General features: G+C 49.9%; 1 protein-coding gene across 1 annotated transcript in view; it reads left to right on the top strand.

Moving 5' to 3' along the window:
• LOC116954108 (transcription factor MafB) overlaps positions 1-15,690 on the top strand; it is a 73,013-nt gene extending 57,323 nt beyond the window's left edge. Inside the window, exon 2 of the transcript XR_012929605.1 lies at positions 9,102-15,690. The gene's annotated coding sequence lies outside the window, so the exon portion shown is untranslated. The remainder of the gene's footprint in view (positions 1-9,101) is intronic.
• Positions 15,691-18,498: the final 2,808 nt, after the last annotated feature.

Raw genomic sequence — 18,498 nt, 5'->3', positions numbered from 1 at the left:
AAGGCCGGCACGGTACAAGAGAGGGTGGTGGGTGGTCAACCACTACGCAAAGACAAAGATCCCCCGTATAGCCTGCTAACAGACTGTTGGGGCAAGCGCTGATCGCAAAGCACTGCACACCGCCAACGCACCTACGAACAGACGCGTCGACACACATCGCGTACGAGGGCACGCAAATGAAAACCCCCGAGCTGAAGACGCCCGCGTTGATTGCCGCTCTGGCACGATGGACCGCCGCGGATTATTTCCAGAGATGCCCGTCAATTAGAAGGCGGCGGCTGTAAACGCTGTCATTAGCGCGAGCCCCGTTGTGTCTGCTGCGAGGCGAGATAATCGTGGCTAATCACCGTCATCGTCACAGCAGCAGCATCATCAGCATCATCACAACAACTCGCTCTCGCGGGCGGGGGGTGGGGGGTGTGCTTAATGAGTGCGGTGCAGAGAGAGGAGGAGGAGGAGGCGGGGGGGGTGGATGATGGACAGGCGTAGAGAGACTACACTCTGTGCGCATGTGTGTTTGGGGAGCGGTGGTGCCGTGGTTAGCGCACCGCGCTGCGGACGCAAATCCGGCGACCCAAGCTCGATTTTCGGCCCCCGCAGGCTAGCGGCCAAATCGTTTTGTTGACGAGTATCTGAACCGCTTCTGGGCCTCCCCTAGATCGACTCGGCTGTGAATGAGTTTCTGGTGCGGTGTGCGTGCGTCGATATGGGGGTTGGGGGGAGGCCGGGCGTGGCACTGACTAACACCACCCCTTCGTGTGCCGTGTCGGCCTTAATAGGTGCTCGCTAACAGCACTTTCCCGTGCATTCTGTAAAGGCTACATGGGGGTGTCTTCGTCTTTGGAGCGGTGGCATAGTGTATTGCACACCGCACTACGAACCGGTTAAGTCCCGAGTTCGACCCCCGCTCACGGCTAACATCAGTGGCGAGTGGAGGATGCCTTAACCGGTTCATGGTCTCTCCTTCCGTGGGAGGCCAGCGGTCATGACCCACAGGTGACAACTCCACATCCTCACGGCCAGGACCAGTTCATCCACATGACAGCCACTAATGCTTTCTGTCAACGTGGTACTCGATTTATCGATCCCACGGGGACGATTGTCACACGGGTGTATGTGAGTTACAATATGTGTACGTGGGGTATGTGCAATGCGTTATATATTTGCCAATATCAATGCATAGGCGTGTATCTCGCATGCGGTGCATACGTTGTGGTAAGCGCTCTGCATGTCAGCCGACGAGACGGCTAAACGGGAGGAGATCTTTGTATTTTGATTGTGACTTTTTGTAATTGTTTCGTGTATAAAACTAATTCGCTTTGCACAAACAGCCCCAGGCATTTTTTTGCTGTGAGCGCCATATTCAGCAGAGTGTGATAATGCGTGTGTGTTAATGGGCGCGCTTGTGTGTGTGTTATTGTGTGTGTTATTGTGTGTGTGTTAGTGGGGAGCGGCAGTATAATGGTTAGCGCTACGCTGCGCTACGAACCTGGCGACCCGGGTTCGATTACCGCTCACGGCCAACACCAGTGACGATTATCTGAACCGGTCCTGGGCCTCCCCTAGGTCGACTCAGCCTCAAATGAGTACCTGGTGCGATGTGTGAGCATCACCACTGGGGAGACAAAGGCGGCCGGGCGTGGTGCTGGCCACCCACCCCCTCGTGTGCCGTGCCGGCCGTCATAGTTACTCGCTAACAGCACTTGCCCCTACAGTCTGTCACAGCCTATACGGGGGATCTTTGTCTTTGTGTCTTTGTGTGTGTGGGTTATTGCGTATGTGTGTTAATGCATGTTGTGTACTTATTTGTCAGTATGCTTCACGTGTATTAAAGTAAGTACGTTGCCGTGTGTGTTACTGAGTGTTTGTGTGCTACTGTGTGACTGAGTTAGTCTGTGTGTGTGTTGTATGTGTGTGACTGTGTGACTGAGTTAGTCTGTGTGTGTGTTGTATGTGTGTGACTGTTTGACTGAGTTAGTCTGTGTGTGTGTGACTGTGTGACTGAGTTAGTCTGTGTGTGTGTTGTATGTGTGTGACTGTGTGACTGAGTTAGTCTGTGTGTGTGTGTGTTGTATGTGTGTGATTGTATGACTGAGTTAGTCTGTGTGTGTGTTGTATGTGTGTGACTGTGTGTGTCTGTGTGTTGTATGTGTGTGACTGTGTGACTGAGTTAGTCTGTGTGTGTGTGACTGTGTGACTGAGTTAGTCTGTGTGTGTGTTGTATGTGTGTGACTGTGTGACTGAGTTAGTCTGTGTGTGTGTGTGTGTTGTATGTGTGTGATTGTATGACTGAGTTAGTCTGTGTGTGTGTTGTATGTGTGTGACTGTGTGTGTCTGTGTGTTGTATGTGTGTGACTGTGTGACTGAGTTAGTCTGTGTGTGCTGTATGTGTGTGACTGTGTGATTGAGTTAGTCTGTGTGTGTGTTGTATGTGTGTGACTGTGTGTGTTGTATGTGTGTGACTGTGTGATTGAGTTAGTCTGTGTGTGTGTGTGTTGTATGTGTGTGACTGTGTGACTGAGTTAGTCTGTGTGTGCGTGTTGTATGTGTGTGACTGTGAGTGAGTTAGTCTGTGTGTGCGTGTTGTATGTGTGTGACTGTGTGAGTGAGTTAGTCTGTGTGTGCGTGTTGTATGTGTGTGACTGTGAGTTAGTCTGTGTGTGCGTGTTGTATGTGTGTGACTGTGTGAGTGAGTTAGTCTGTGTGTGTGTTGTATGTGTGTGACTGTGTGATTGAGTTAGTCTGTGTGTGTGTTGTATGTGTGTGACTGTGTGACTGAGTTAGTCTCTGTGTGTGTGTGTTGTATGTGTGACTGTGTGATTGAGTTAGTCTGTGTGTGTGTGTTGTATGTGTGTGACTGTGAGTGAGTTAGTCTGTGTGTGTTGTGTTGTATGTGTGTAACTGTGTGACTGAGTTAGTCTGTGTGTATGTGTTGTGTTGTATGTGTGGGGAGCGGTGGTACCGTGGTCAGCGCGCTGCGCTAGAAACCCGGAGTTCGATTCACGTGATCTGAACCAGTCTTCGTGCGCGGTGTGTAAACATCGCCACTGGGGGAGACAAAGGCGGCCGGGCGTGGAGTTCACCACACCACCCCTTCGTGTGCCGTGCCGGCCTTCAAAGGTGCTGCTCGTCAACAGCTATGTAGGGGGGGGGATCTTCGTCTTTTACTTGTTCTATTTCCCAAATGGTGAAATGTACATGTCCACTGTAAGCACACACAAAATGTTGGGGGTCAGTCCTGTTCAGTACGTGTCACGCCTGGCACCAATGAAGGCCGGCACGGCACACGAGGGCCTTGGGTGGCCAGAACCACGCCCGGCCGCACCCAGAAATGTATTTAAAGTCGAGGCTACCTCGGAGCGGGACTGCTCGTGAGATATCATCCCTCGCCCACATTCACTGCGTTAGGCGTGGCACCGGAATCGAACTGGGGCGGCTGGGTTTTGTGGCGCAGTGCGCTCCCCACCACCACCGCTCCACTTCCCTCCTCCTCCTCCTCCCACCGCCACCGCTACCCATACACAAAGATCCCCCGTATAGCTTTAACAGACTGTTGGGGCAAGTGCTGTTAGCGAGCACCGATGAAGGCGGGAACGGCACACGAGCTGGGTGGGTGGCCAACACCACGCCCGGCCGCCTTTGTCTCCCCAGTGGCGATGTTTTTACACACCGAAACCAGGTACTCATTTGAGGCCGAGTCGACCTAGGGAAGGCCCAGAACCGGTTCAGAAAATCGTCACCGGCGTTGGCCTTGAGCAGGAATCGAACTCGGGTCGCCGGGTTCGTAGCGCAGCGTAGTGCAAACCGCTGCACCACCGCTCCACCGCCGCTCCCCACGTCCACACACGCGCGCGTGTGTGGACGTGGAGAGCAGGTCCTGGTGCCTCCCCTAGGTCGACTCAGCCTCAAATGAGTACCTGGTGCGGTGGATAAAAACATCGCCACTGGGGAGCCTAAGGCGGTCGGGCGTGGTGCTGGCCACCCACCCCCTCGTGTACCGTGCCGGCCTTCATAGGTGCTCGCTAACAGCACTTGCCCCTACAGTCTGTTAAGGCTATACGGGGGATCTTTATCTTTGTGTTCGTGTGCGCATGGAGGAGGAATCTTTCCGTGCCTCTCACCTTCCCTCATTAACGACTGGGCCCTTCAATCTCCCTTTACATCTCCCAAGCGCCACTTCCACTGCCAGAGCACTTAGTATTTCTTATTGAACGCAAAGCATTCATCACTGTGCAGGCCGAGGCGGGGATAGAATCCCTTAGCAGCCTGGGTGGTTAGTGGCTGGAGAGGGGAGAGTGGAGGGGGGGGGGCTGAGAGGGAAGGTACCTTGACCCTCCCCTCCCCCCCAGATAACACCAAAGCCACATTTTTAACAGCAAAAGTGTTGTAGACGGGAGTGGGTTGTTTTTGTTTTGTTCCGTACCCAACAAACACGTGGCGATCCCGGGAGATAGGCGTCGAACCGGCCCGGCATTCGCGTCCTCCGATTAATCTTCCGTCCGCCGGATAACACTTTGGTGTGGAAAGCCCACAAGCTTACGGAGACACCGCCCGTGTATGCCTGTATATGTGAAGGATAACGGTGTGCCGTGTATATACACAGCACACACGCAATGGAAAAGTGATTCGGACTCATAATTACATTCAGTGACTTACTCACAACCAATGTTCTCTATGTTGCACTGCCGTCGTGTTAGCTGTATTGTTTGCCGCTGACCCCGCCCGTATGTGGAACATCTGTGCAAAGCAAAAACAGCTTCCATGGCTCCCATCGGAATCCTCCGGCAGTCTAAGGAACAATTGTGACGACTTGACGCGCGAATGCGTCTCCCTCTCTCTCTCTCGCCGTTGGTTTGATTGGTGCGATCTGCTAATCAAGCGCTGTTATCTGTAGAGTCAGCTCTTGATTATCCCGTAACCCCTCCGTCGGGCGGATTAACCGCGTTCAAGATCGAGTCCCAAGTTGCACGGTACGGTCGTCTTAAGTGCAACGCAATGTTGACCCTGGGTCACCAGCGATGACTGCCAACATCGAAACGAGTAAAAATGAGACCGCAAACAGAACGCCGCTTTGTTCCCCAATCGCCACGGTGGCCAGGAGATGTTAACTACCTCGCCTGGTATACAGGAGGTCGTGGGATCGATCCCGACCCTGACGCCTGCTGCTGTATATATTGGAGTCTGCATGTCTCTCTCTCTTTCTCATCATCACAGTGGCTAGGAGATGTTAACTACCTCGCCTGGTATACAGGAGGTCGTGGGATCGATCCCGACCCTGACGCCTGCTGTATATATTGGAGTCTGCGTGTCTCTCTCTCTCTCATCATCACGGTGGCTAGATGTTAACTACCTCGCCTGGTATACAGAAGGTCGTGGGATCGATCCCGACCCTGACGCCTGCTGTATATATTGGAGTTGGCGTGTCTCTCTCTCTCATCATCACGGTGGCCAGGGGATGTTAACTACCTCGCCTGGTATACATTTGTGGCCAGGTCGCTTCTGAAAAAGAGCTACATAGCTCAGTGGGCCCCTACCTTGTAAAACGTATTTTTTAAAAATTGTTTCAATAGTTTTTAAGGTCACCTCCAGATTGCACTCAGCACAAGTGATAAAAACTAAGCTGCAGCAACATAAAATCAGCTGTAGAATAACAACCACACAGCAGTACTAACATGTAAACAAACCGAGACACTATGTATCCCACTATGAAGCCGATTATTCGAGTTCAATTTCTGGTCACGGCTAACATCAGTGGCGAGTTAGAACTGAACCCCGTCCTGGGGTGTGACTCCACCCCCCGCTTCTGCCCCCCCCTCTCCGCCCACCGACCCCCATATGACGAATCTCCACCGACCAGCGTGGTGAAGTATGGTTATACACAGTGGGGGCGGGTGGGGTGGCACGTGCCCCCCCAATGACCCAATAGAAATCCCTAATTTCGATCGAATCATTGGGGTGTATTAGTAATAAATCGGCATTTTCCGACCCCCCACTGCCACCGTGTAGCAGATTATTCTGTGCCAGGGACTCTATGAGATGATAGGACAATAGTCCGAGTCCATAATTGGCAATAAGTAACGGCAAAGCGGTTATAAGTGACTCACAGAATTGTGCGCAGTTGCGTATACAGCACACGACTTCCCTGAAGGCATTCACCTTCAGCGAGCGCGATGCCGATCACACAACGCGGTTCGAATTCGACCCTCGATCGATGGCTGTGCCATCGCCGCACACGCGTCGAGTAACAAGCAAGGGACAAGACCTTACTTACTAACAACTCCTTACTAACAACTCCTTACTTACTAACAACTCCTTACTTACTAACTCCTTACTCACTAACAACTCCTTACTTACTAACAACTCCTTACTTACTAACAACTCCTTACTCACTAACAACTCCTTACATACTAACTCCTTACTCACTAACAACTCCTTACTTACTAACAACTCCTTACTTACTAACAACTCCTTACTTACTAACAACTCCTTACTCACTAACAACTCCTTACATACTAACTCCTTACTCACTAACAACTCCTTACTTACTAACAACTCCTTACTTACTAACAACTCCTTACTTACTAACAACTCCTAACTAACAACTCCTTACTTACTAACAACTCCTTACTTACTAACAACTCCTTACTAACAACTCCTTACTTACTAACAACTCCTTACTTACTAACAACTCCTTACTTACTAACAACTCCTTACTAACAACTCCTTACTTACTAACAACTCCTTACTTACTAACAACTCCTTACTTACTAACAACTCCTTACTCACTAATAAGTCCTTACTTACTAACAACTCCTTACTTACTAACAACTCCTTACTAACAACTCCTTACTAACAACTCCTTACTCACTAACAAGTCCTTACTTACTAACAACTCCTTACTTACTAACAACTCCTTACTAACAACTCCTCTATCATTTTTCATTGCTGGAGGGGTTGCCACCCCTACCTGAAAATCCTGGCTCCGCCATTGGTTATACACCCCCCCCCATCGGGTGCAAACGCCTTAATCTAGCAGTGGATTGCCAAAAGGCCTCTCAGTTAATTTGTACGTCAACTTAATAATTTATCACTACTACCATTGCCAGCCTCGATACACTCACTCATGCTTAACATTAACGGATTTTAATAATATTTTGTTTTGCTGTTGCAGTGGATGCAGAAACTGTTGTGAAATGATATCCGTAGCGTCAACATATATTCATATATATGCACATATATATGACTGTGTACTCAGCAACAGTATAACAATCACATGAGCACCAAAGCGTACTATCTCCGATTCATAAATATGTGGGCATACATGTGTGCATATATATGAACCTATGTATGTGTGTGTGTATATATGAATACGAAAGAATATAACTCTCGTGCACAATTCGACGCATGTATCCCGAGTGTAAGAATCAAGTTCAGACGAAGAATCGATGATAAATCGATGATAAATCGATGTGAATAATTCAAGTATAGATCTCCTCGACGCGTCATCCCGTGCCCTTTCTTTGCAATTTTCCTGCAGCTTAATCTTTTTCACGTTTTTTTTTATTATTAAAACATTTTTTTTTCGGAAACAGTTCCATTTCCCTTGAAAGTAACTCGGCGCTCGCTTTGTGCTATAAAGAGCTCCTTTTTGGTCAACTTTCAGAGTGATTGCCTGCACGCTCGCACACGCGCGCGCGCGCTCGTGAGCGAAAGCAGCGTGGACAGATTGCACGGCCGCTCCTAATCGCACTGAGAGGACAGCGAGAGGAGACGACTGAGAGACGACACGGGGAGAGAGAGAGAGAGACAGCGAAAGGAGACGACTGAGAGACGACACGGGGAGAGAGAGAGGAGACGACTGAGAGACGACACGGGGAGAGAGAGAGAGAGACAGCGAGAGGAGACGACTGAGAGACGACACGGGGAGAGAGAGAGAGAGACAGCGAGAGGAGACACGTGTAGCGGGGAAATCAAATGAAAGGCAATCGGAGACATCGCGCGTTGACTGAGTGAACAAGGATAAGGACAAAGGTCCCCCGTGTAGCCTGTAACAGACAGTTGGGGCAAGTGCTGTTAGCGAGTAGCACCTAATGAAGGCCCGCACGGCACACGAGGGGGTGGCTGGCCAACAACACCACGCCCGGCCGCCTTTGCCTCCCTAGTGGCGATGTTTACACATCGGCACCAGGTACTCATTTGAGGCCGAGTCGACCTAGGGGAGGCCCCATGACCCATGCAGGTAATTGTCACCGGGTGTTGGCCGTGAGCGGGAATCGAACCCGGGTCGCCAGGTTCGCGGGGCGGCGCGCTCACCGCTGCACCGCCGCTCCCCACCAACCGAGTGTCCGCGGGCGGTGCCTTGCGCACGGCACGGCGAGCCGGGATCACGGTGGCCCGATCGGTGGGTCTCGGTGGGGAAACGGGCAACCGGATTGGCGAGGTTGGCCACGTACGGTGCGAAAGAACTTCAGCATACATACAAGCAAGGGAGGGGTACCCCCCCCCTCACCCCGACCGCACCACCAGTGACATGGAGGAGATCTCATCGGGGCCCCGTGCCGGAGTGGAGATGAGTTTGGCGAGTGTCAGGACCGTGAGGGAGAGGCGGCGGCGGCGTTAGTGGGGAGGCGTTGATCCAGCAGTGGATAGACCGTGGCTGATGTTTGACGACTGTGTACAGTAGATATATAGGGTTTTTTATATCACGTGGTCTTGTTTAATTCTTGACGTCTGCACAAAAATGTTGTTGTCCTCGCTAATAATCCATAATAGAGGTGGTTTTGGGTTAGATCGCGTAAATATATAAAGGTTGTGTCGTTAAACCCGCCACCACCCGACACAGCCAATTAGTAAGGTTTGTCGCGTAAACAGAACGTGGCCAATTTGTTACGAGCACAGCACACCGGTGTGTTGGAGAGAAAATCCACGACGTTTTCGCTAAAATGCCAGCTCCATCATTTAATCTGCGTTTGTCTCTCTCCGTCAACCCTCCTCCACCGCACCCCATCCCCCTCCGCCCCTTCTCCCCCTGCTCCCCCATCTCCCCGTGTCCCTCCAACCCTGTGTGCGCGCATCTGCGTGGTGTCTCTCCTCGACTCCAGATGGATCGGATGAAAATCCCCTTCACGCGTCTTATTTATATTTGCGCTTCCTTTCTGCGTGCCACCACCGACTCTTCTCCTTCCTTTCCAACGGACAAAACGAATCAAACCAGCTGCGAAAGAGCACAAGCGAGACACACACACACACAGGAGCGTACCTCCACCCTCTTTAGATTTCTGTTTTTAACAAATCGTGTTCTTCTCCTCCTCCTCCTCCTCGTCGCAACCGTCACCGCCGCCGCTGTTGCTGCTGCTGCTGCTGTTGTTGTTGCTGTTGACGCTGGTGGCCGTCGCAGCAACAACGCCGATGTCAGCGGACCGCGAGCTGCCACGAGAGACGCCAAAGCGGTGAACTCCGGCAAAGCGACTCGGGGCTTGCGGCGACGAGAGAGAGGCGCGGGATCGGCGCCGCACGAAAACCACGAATCCCGCTTGACCGCGGACGGTGTCGATGACCTTCGCCGGAGCACAACAACAGCAACAACCGACAACAACAACTCGTGGAATTTTTGCTGTTAAAACCAGCGTTTTTAAAACTGGCATGAAAAATAAAATTTAAAAAAAGCTAAAAACCACTTAAACGAGGACAGAAATAAGCGTAGGAACAAACTGTGAACTTTTTAACCATCGGAACACATTTTTTTATTTTTTAAATGCCTCGTGTAAATATTTTCACGTTCTCTTCATGTTTTTTTTGTATACTGAAAATTCAATCGAACAGTTTCAGCTATCAAATGGGACTTCGATGGACGCTAAAAATCATCGCTTTGGTCAACCTCAGCGAAGAACATTTCACGAGACTGGCAGGAGGAGTACTTCGGTTCGTCGAGCCGTGCATCGTCCGCACATCGAAGAATTGGCCAAAGACCCGAAACGTTGGTGGTTGGTGGGGGGACCCCACGGATGAAAATGGAAAACAAAAACACGGGGAATAAAAAAGCATGCATACGCACGGAATTCTTGTCTGCATCGCCCTCCAACATGCGTTTGACCTCTCCAAGTCCAGCGCAGTAATGAATCGCCGGCATTGACGTCACCTTCTGAGTCGGAAACAAACGAAAATTGAGAACGACACGACGTCACCACGACGTCGCTCGGTGCGCGCGGTGACGCGCCGCGAGATGACGTCGCACGGGCGAGGTGCGTGCATGGCGCGTGATGACGACGTCGTCGCCCGCGGCTGAAGAGGACTCTCGTCATTTTGTCCACGTGTCGATGGGTTTGTTCGTGCGCGGGCCTTGACTCGCCGTCGAATTTAATTTGCTCAGTTTTTATGTAAGGGGGGGGTAAGTCCCGCGTAGCGACATAGACAATATTCAAGTTTATACTCTTTGGTTCTTTCGGTAAAGTCACGTGGGTAGAAAATAAGTTTAGAGCATCGTTATTGTGACCTCCCCCCGCCGCATGTTCCAGACGGACGGACAGACAAGGCCGATACTTTTGTTGCAAAGAATTATAAAGAGTCCAGACACTAAAGCGAGCCACGAATATGCTCCCATCACCGATAAGGCACCGTGGTACATTATATAATCATGAGAAGCAGTGGGGAGATTGGGGAGGCGTTCATCCAGCAGTGGATTGACCACGGCTGACAATGATGAACGACTATGAAATGGTACAGAGTAAAGAATGTTTATTTGTACCGGAGAAGGAATCCGATGAGCTATGAAGCTCTTTTTCACAGATGTCCAGTAGGGGCTGGTCAGAACGTTACAGCAAACAGTTACACAAACACAATAGGAGTGCAAAGTAGAAGAAAGGTAAACAAACCACATAGACATATACAACTAAACTAATTTTATTTTACCAGGTGAAACCCCACTGAGGTATTAACTTATTTTTCAGAAGAGACCTGGCCACAAATGTTAGCAAAATAATCTCAATGCATGTTGCTAAATGTGGATGAAGTGTGGGTTGCTCCAACCTCGTTATGCGTGTCTTGGCCCCAGCGTTGGACAAAATCGTGGCTCATCACGTGATGTATAGCAGCCAACTAATCTCATCGAAAAGCAAGCACCGTAGGGTTCACTCAGCGCCATCTGTATCACGTTAAAAATATAGAAATATATCTCATCCCGCAGCAACACGTATATTATTGATTTATTTCTTCATCCAGCCCATCTTAGCTACAGCAGTAGTAGTATCGCCAGAACGCACGTGGCCTATGGCGGCTCGCTCACAACGACATCGACGTTTGGGGGCTTTTAAGCGTTTGGCCCCCGCCCCCTCCCCCAACCTGGTGGATGATTGAGAAGAGCCCCCACCCCTTAGCAGTGGCTGTGATGAAAGCGTCTCACGACGTGACCGGCAGGGAGAGAGGCGACGAGGCGAAAGAAGGAGCAAAGGGTGGAAAGACCGAGAGTAAAAATGAAATCCAATCAATCTCTGCTTTGTCCTCTTAATACTCATATAGAGCCACCCGGTATTGTTTAGGGCGGGGCAGGGCCGGGGAGGGGGGTCAGGGGTGAGCAACTCGCGGCTCTTTATGGACTCCTTCGTGACGTCACGTGTGCACGAACCCACGTCCATTGCGGCTCTTGACATAGTGAATTTTGCACCGAATTCGAAAATGTGTGTGTTTTTATACCTTTTGTTGTTTTCGTTGCCGGCGCCCCCCTGGTCTGAGTTGAAGGCGTTGGTGGTGGTGACTCCATGGGTGAGGGGTGTAGAGGGGGGTGGTGGAAACCCTTTTCAAAAGAGAAGCCAGGGAGGTTCGCTACCTCTCCGGTAGTATTTTGGAAGCCCAAAATGCCGTCAGTTTTTATTTTATTTTTGCAGAAATCCTCATTTTGTTTCTGGTCCCGAGTCACCGCACCAGCGTGACACTGCATCACAACACACCACATCGCGTCACCCTGCACCACGTCACCCTGCACCGCGTCACACCGCACCGCGTCACACCGCGTCACCCTGACGCAGCGTGCCCGGCGCCCTTCTTGTTTTGAATGCAGCACCGGGGAGCGGGACTCTGGCGATAGCGACCGCCAGTCTCCCCGCTTCCCCCGAAACATTACCCAAGGCTTTGGACGTAAAACAAACGTAATCCCATTACGCCTTTTGGTTCTTTCCAAAAATTAACTCGTGACTTCGTCTGCAAGCAACGATTGATTTTTTTATTGCTATATCTAAAAAAAAAAAATAGATAAAGCTGCGGCCCTGCAATTGCTTGATCACGCCACTGCTAGTGGAAGGCGTCCCCCGCCCCCACCCCCGCAATTATGTTTTTTGGCTCACTCTTAAGATGCATTGGTAGCGGCGGGAGTGACCACACTTTGCCACCACACACGCGACTTCCCGGTAGGCAGAGGTGGCGGAAGGGAGGAGTTGGATTTCGGAAACGCACCCCCATTGTCTAAACCATTGTCTAAACCATTGTCTGGGCCTGCCAAGGCAACCGCAGGCGGGACTCGAAATTCAATACATCTAGGGGCAAACTTGTAAAAGCAGTTGCGAGTAGCAACAACATCATCAATACCAGCTAACATCATCACACGCCTCGCCAAAGAGAAGCAATTCCAGCCATCGCATTAGGGGCGAGTTAATTAAATGTTTGACCAAATATAACGGGCTAATTTTTAAGTTGATCATTTTGTATGGCCCGCGAATGATCTTATATAAATATCGAAATGGCCCTTGGCAGAAAAAAGGTTCCCCACCCCTGGTTAAAACCATTGTCTAAACCATTGTCTAAACCATTGTCTAAACCATTGTCTAAACCATTGTCTAAACCATTGTCTAAACCGACGCACCGGGAGATGGAATCGACCCCGGCCCCCTCCGGATTACAAGTCCAGCGAGCGTGCTGACCATCGCCACACCACCGTGGCCGGGTTCCTTCCATCGCTTGATTTCAACAAACGCCGTCGTGTGAACGTCGTGTGAACGTTATGTGAATGTCGCTATTCCCTTGACGACGAAAGAAGGAGAGGAATCGACACATTGGGAGCATGTTTTTTTTGTTGTTGAGGGATTTGCATGTTACCATCTGATGCTGCTGATGCTGCTGATGATGACTTTTGCGATGCGTTTCCCATAACTCCAAGCTGCTGACGTCTAACAATCGCTCCGCCGCTCGCGAATTGTTTGTAAAAGCATTTTTACGTAACAAAAAGTTTCGGTGTAAATTCAAATAAGAACATCTTAAAACCTAATCCCGCCCGTGCACGCTGAATATTTAAAAAAACCTCGTGCACGGCCGCTAGCCAAACTGTTGCATCAAGGTGATCGTGAGGGATGGTAACCACCTCGGGGAGGCTTTGATCCAGCAGTGGATGGATCATGGCTTTGATCCAGCAGTGGATAGATCATGGCTTTGAACCAGCAGTGGATGGATCATGACTTTGATCCAGCAGTGGATGGATCATGGCTTTGATCCAGCAGTGGATGGATCATGGCTTTGAACCAGCAGTGGATGGATCATGGCTTTGATCCAGCAGTGGATGGATCATGGCTTTGATCCAGCAGTGGATGGATCATGGCTTTGAATCAGCAGATCATGGCTTTGATCCAGCAGTGGATGTATCATGGCTTTGATGCAGCAGTGGATGGATCAAGACTTTGATCCAGCAGTGGATGGATCATGGCTTTGAACCAGCAATGGATGGATCATGGCTTTGATCCAGCAGTGGATGGATTATGGCTTTGAACCAGCAGTGGATGGATCATGGCTTTGATCCAGCAGTGGATGGATCATGGCTTTGATCCAGCAGTGGATGGATCATGGCTTTGAACCAGCAGATCATGGCTTTGATCCAGCAGTGGATGTATCATGACTTTGACACAGCAGTGGATGGATCATGGCTTTGATCCAGAAGTGGATGTATCATGGCATTCATCCAGCAGTGGATGGATCATGGCTTTGATCCAGCAGTGGATGGATCATGGCTTTGATCCAGCAGTGGATGGATCATGGCTTTGATCCAGCAGTGGATGGATCATGGCTTTCATACAGCAGTGGACGGATGATGACTGACGATGATGATCGCTCGTCTGATAAATTGCAAACAAAGTCGCATGGGATGACAGTTGCATCTCTTGGGTCATCTAATCTACTTATAGTTCAGAGAGTCACGTCTTAGCTACTGCTCGATATAAACCCTTGATGGATTTATTTGATCTCCTGCACGCCGGCGGTTGTTATTTGTTATTGCACAACGCCTCCTCCGTGTGTGGGCATTAAACTTTGTTTAGTTTTCATTTCCACGAAGCCGTCTCTGCTTACACCGATTATATATTTTTTAATGGGAGTACTTAAGTGACAACATCGTTGCATGCTGTTTGGTTTCACAGCGATGCTGCAATGGCTCCTCTCAAACTATTTGCAAAGAACACAGCTAACGAGATATTAATTTGCGCGTCTGTGCGTGCGCGTCCGTTTAGTGCGTATTGCGGTCAGCGCTACGCTGCGCTACGAACCCGGCGATCCGAGTTCGATTACCGCTCACGGCCAACACCGGTGAAGATTATCTGAACCGGTCATGGGGCCTCCCCTGGGTCGACTCATCCTCAAATGAGTACCTGGTGCGGCGTGTTGTAAACATCGCCGCTGGAGAGACAAAGGCGGCCGGACGCGGTGTTGGCCACCCACCCCCTCGCGTGCCATGTCGGCCTTCAGAGGTGCTCGCTGACAGCACTTGCCCCACAAGGCTGTTTACAGGCTATACGGGGGATCTTTGTCTTTTTTTTGTGTGTACGTTGGTGCCAGCATTGACCGGATTATAAGATGCACTTTATACTGCCCCCATGCCCTCTTCCACCGCTGTATTACAAAGACGACGTTGGGAGTTGCGTTGCATAATAGCTGGGCAGTAGTGTGAGCGTGTGCCTGCTCTCTGACCCGTCTTGTGCCCAACCTTGTCTTGGCCGGGCCTTGTGGCAAGGCGCAAAATGGGGCACGTGCACAGACAACGGGTGAACATTCACTCTCGCGTAATAACCCATGAACGATTGCGTTCGTATCAGGCGCCGTACGTGGCACGTGATCGTATGTGTCAGATAATCGAGGGGGAAGCAGCGTTAGTTTTCACTTCTTCACACGAGTATTCCCCGTATGGAAGAGGAGAGTTACTGGGCGAAACTATGCCCTGACTTTTTAGTAAAAAAAATTGAGGTACTGGATTATTTGTAAATAGTTGCCCGTGTGTATTTACAATCTCGCGAAATCTATGCATGATGGTACGATATTTACACAAAGTTGGTATACCTTGTAAAATTCACCCATCTATATTTGTTGATTTTTAAGGGCAGTAATCAGGAGGGGGTTTGCTTGTTAAGAAAAAAAAACTAAAATAAAAAGTTTAAATATACGGTATGTGAAAGAAAAAAACCACAAGTTGTATATAAGCAATATTTAAATAAAGAACAGTACTGTTGTGTGTTGTATATAGCTGTGGCAAATCCTGGTATTTAGAGATGAGCATGCCATGCTAACCAACACAATATTGCCTGCACAAATCTAATAAAAGTACATTTTATCTGCATTGACTAAACCTTTTCGCGGATTAAAAAAAAAACATGAGCATTGCGGAATGTATAAAAAATAAAAACACGTGAAGGTATTAATTTCAAAATAAAGTTACATTTAAAGGATTGCCTGTGTGTGTATGGTAATTGCTCACTGTCTGATGTTTGGAACGTTGCACCGTTATCGCTACATGACTGCACCATGTTCGCGTGTCTTTGTTTGGTAACACCTCGTGCAGTTAATGTAAATTTTAGTTGAGGATTAATTTAGTTTACACTGTCAACCCAAATTGTGAGTGTTGATCGAGAGGTTCTAGCCTGGGATTCCACGGTGACTAGGAGATGTTAACTACCTCGCCAGGTATACGGGAGGTCGTGGATTCGATTCCGACCATGACACCTGCTGCTTATATTTGGAGTTTGCGTGTCTCTCTCTCTCATCATCATCACGGTGGCTAGGAGATGTTAACTACCTCGCCTGGTATACGGGAGGTCGTGGATTCGATTCCGACCATGACACCTACTGCTGTATATTTGGAGTTTGCGTGTCTCTCTCTCATCATCATCACGGTGGCTAGGAGATATTAACTACCTCGCCAGGTATACGGGAGGTCGTGGATTCGATTCCGACCATGACACCTGCTGCTGTATATTTGGAGTTTGCGTGTCTCTCTCTCTCTCTCTCTCCGTGGTCACTCGGATTTTTCCTCCGGGTCCTGCGGTCTTTTCCCTCCACATTCAGAATCAACGTGACGCGTTGATAGTTTTATAAACTTCCACGTGATAAGCTTTCCACGTCGCTGAGCCATCATTTGTGATCGCCAGGTCGCTTCTGAAAAACAGCAACATAGCTTCAGTGGGCCTTAACTGATCAAATATAAAGATGTTGTTTGGTTGGATGGAGACCCAGCCGTCTGTGGCGTGACTTTGTTTAAAGGAGGGGACGTCCAACAAACAAACCAAAAACTCAGTGGAGGGAGGGCACGAAAGTGAATGGGAACATGTTAAACGAACGCTAAACAAGGTGAGGAACGATGCCGTCTGATTTTGCCTGCCACGCATCCCCATGTCCTTGCCAGTGCCACACCCCCTGTGTGTGAATGGGTGGGGGGTCGAATGCTAAAACCGCCAGTGCTCTTAAATATTGAACTTAACATTAAAAAAATGTTAATGCAACAACGTTCAACCCCCTCCAGAACCGAACACCCCTCCAGAACCGAACACCCCTCCATCCCCTCGCCCCCCCCCCCCCTTCCTCCACAGAATCAAGATCTCGATGTACACTTGAGTAATCCGATGAGTTACTAAGCTCTTTTTTCACAGATGTCCACGAAACGTCCGCTAGATCTTTTTTTTTCTTTTCACAGACGTCCACGACTCTCACTGGCAGCTGATGAAACTTAACCTAACCCTGTTTTACAAGACACCCCCTTCCCCCCCCCCCCCTCCACCGCCGCACAAACGCAATGGTTACTTTGTGGGTGACCCACGACGCGTATCCCGTTGCATCGATTGAAAACTCACTTCTTTAGAACTGCTCCTTGTGTTCACTTCGTTGTCCTTAGCCCGCACCCGATCCCCCGAACCTCCGATTGGCACGGTCGACTACGTACGGTGCGAAAGAAGTTCAACATACGTACATACAGATAACCCTCCTCCTGGCTTATGCCGATTTTCCCTTCACCGCCATACAGACGCTGCAGATGCCCCAATTCCTCCACACACACAGCACACAAAGACAAATATCCCCCCGGTATTGCCTTCGCAGACTGTTGGAGCAAGTGCTGTTAGCGAATAGCACCAGTGAAGGGAGGAGGGTGGGTGGCCAGCACCACGCCCGGCCGCCTTTGTCTCTCCAGTGGCGATGTTTACAAGCCACACCAGGTACTCATTTTACGGCTGAGTCGACCTCGGGGAGGCACAGGACCGGTTCAGATATCGCTCGCCGCTGATGTTATCCGTGGTCGCGATATCGAACGCAGAAAAACTAGGAACCGTTCCAATACGGTACACGTTTGACTCTTTGCTCATTTGTCTCAAAATTGTGAACACTTTCGGATGAAAGTAAATATCTGTAGGGTAATGTTGGTTCGTGTCCTCAACACAATGGAGCCCGCTATGTGTACCCCACGTTTGAAAGCATTTAGCTCACTCACTGCGCGTTTAATTTGCTAAATGTGTCCTGGTAAGTGGTGCAAGACTGGCAAGAGCCACATTGATCTCTTCCTTAATATATTCCAATTGTGTTTTTATATAATATATATAACTATTGCCGTAATCTCCGTACTATAAGACTTGTGGCTAATGCCAGTAACGTTATACAAAGACAAAGATCCCCCGTATAGCCGTACCAGACTGCTGGGGCAAGTGCTGTTAGCCAGTAGCACCGATGAAGGCCGGCACTGTGCCACACGAGGGGGTGGGCTGGCCAGCGTCACGCCCGGCCGCCTTTGTCTCCCTCGTGACGATGTTTACACACCGCGCCAGTGAGTAATTTGAGGCCGAGTCGACCTAGGGGAGGCCCAGGACCAGTTCAGATGACCATCGCTGGTGTTGGCCGTGAGCGCACGCACGCCGAAAATGCACGCGCAGCTACCGTGCCACGACTCTCAATTCGAAACGCTGGGTAAGAAGACAACGTGCATCTTATACATCGACGGAATACGGTAATCATTATTATCCTCTTGTTACGGTTTGTCTTGCGATACTCTGGCTCCAAGACGTTGGGGTCCCCCCCCCCCCCATTTCCTGTAGCACCTTGGTACAACAAAGCGAATGCGGTCTCCGTTGCCAGCGACTTTTATTGTCGCACGTCAGGTGTCTGGCTGACCCGGCGACAGTCTGAGCAATCACCCCTCTCAACTCGCCGGTAAGGCAGCTCTTGGTGTCACTCGCCACTTTAACTCCACCACGTGCGTCCTCCCTGGTGGTAGTG

Source organism: Petromyzon marinus, chromosome 54 (assembly GCF_048934315.1).
Source record: "Petromyzon marinus isolate PM22_M1 ecotype Great Lakes invasive population chromosome 54, UKy_Petmar_22M1.pri1.0, whole genome shotgun sequence".
Classification (NCBI taxonomy): domain Eukaryota; kingdom Metazoa; phylum Chordata; class Hyperoartia; order Petromyzontiformes; family Petromyzontidae; genus Petromyzon; species Petromyzon marinus.
Note: the sequence above shows the minus strand (reverse complement) of the source record. Positions and strands in the feature narration are given on the sequence as shown.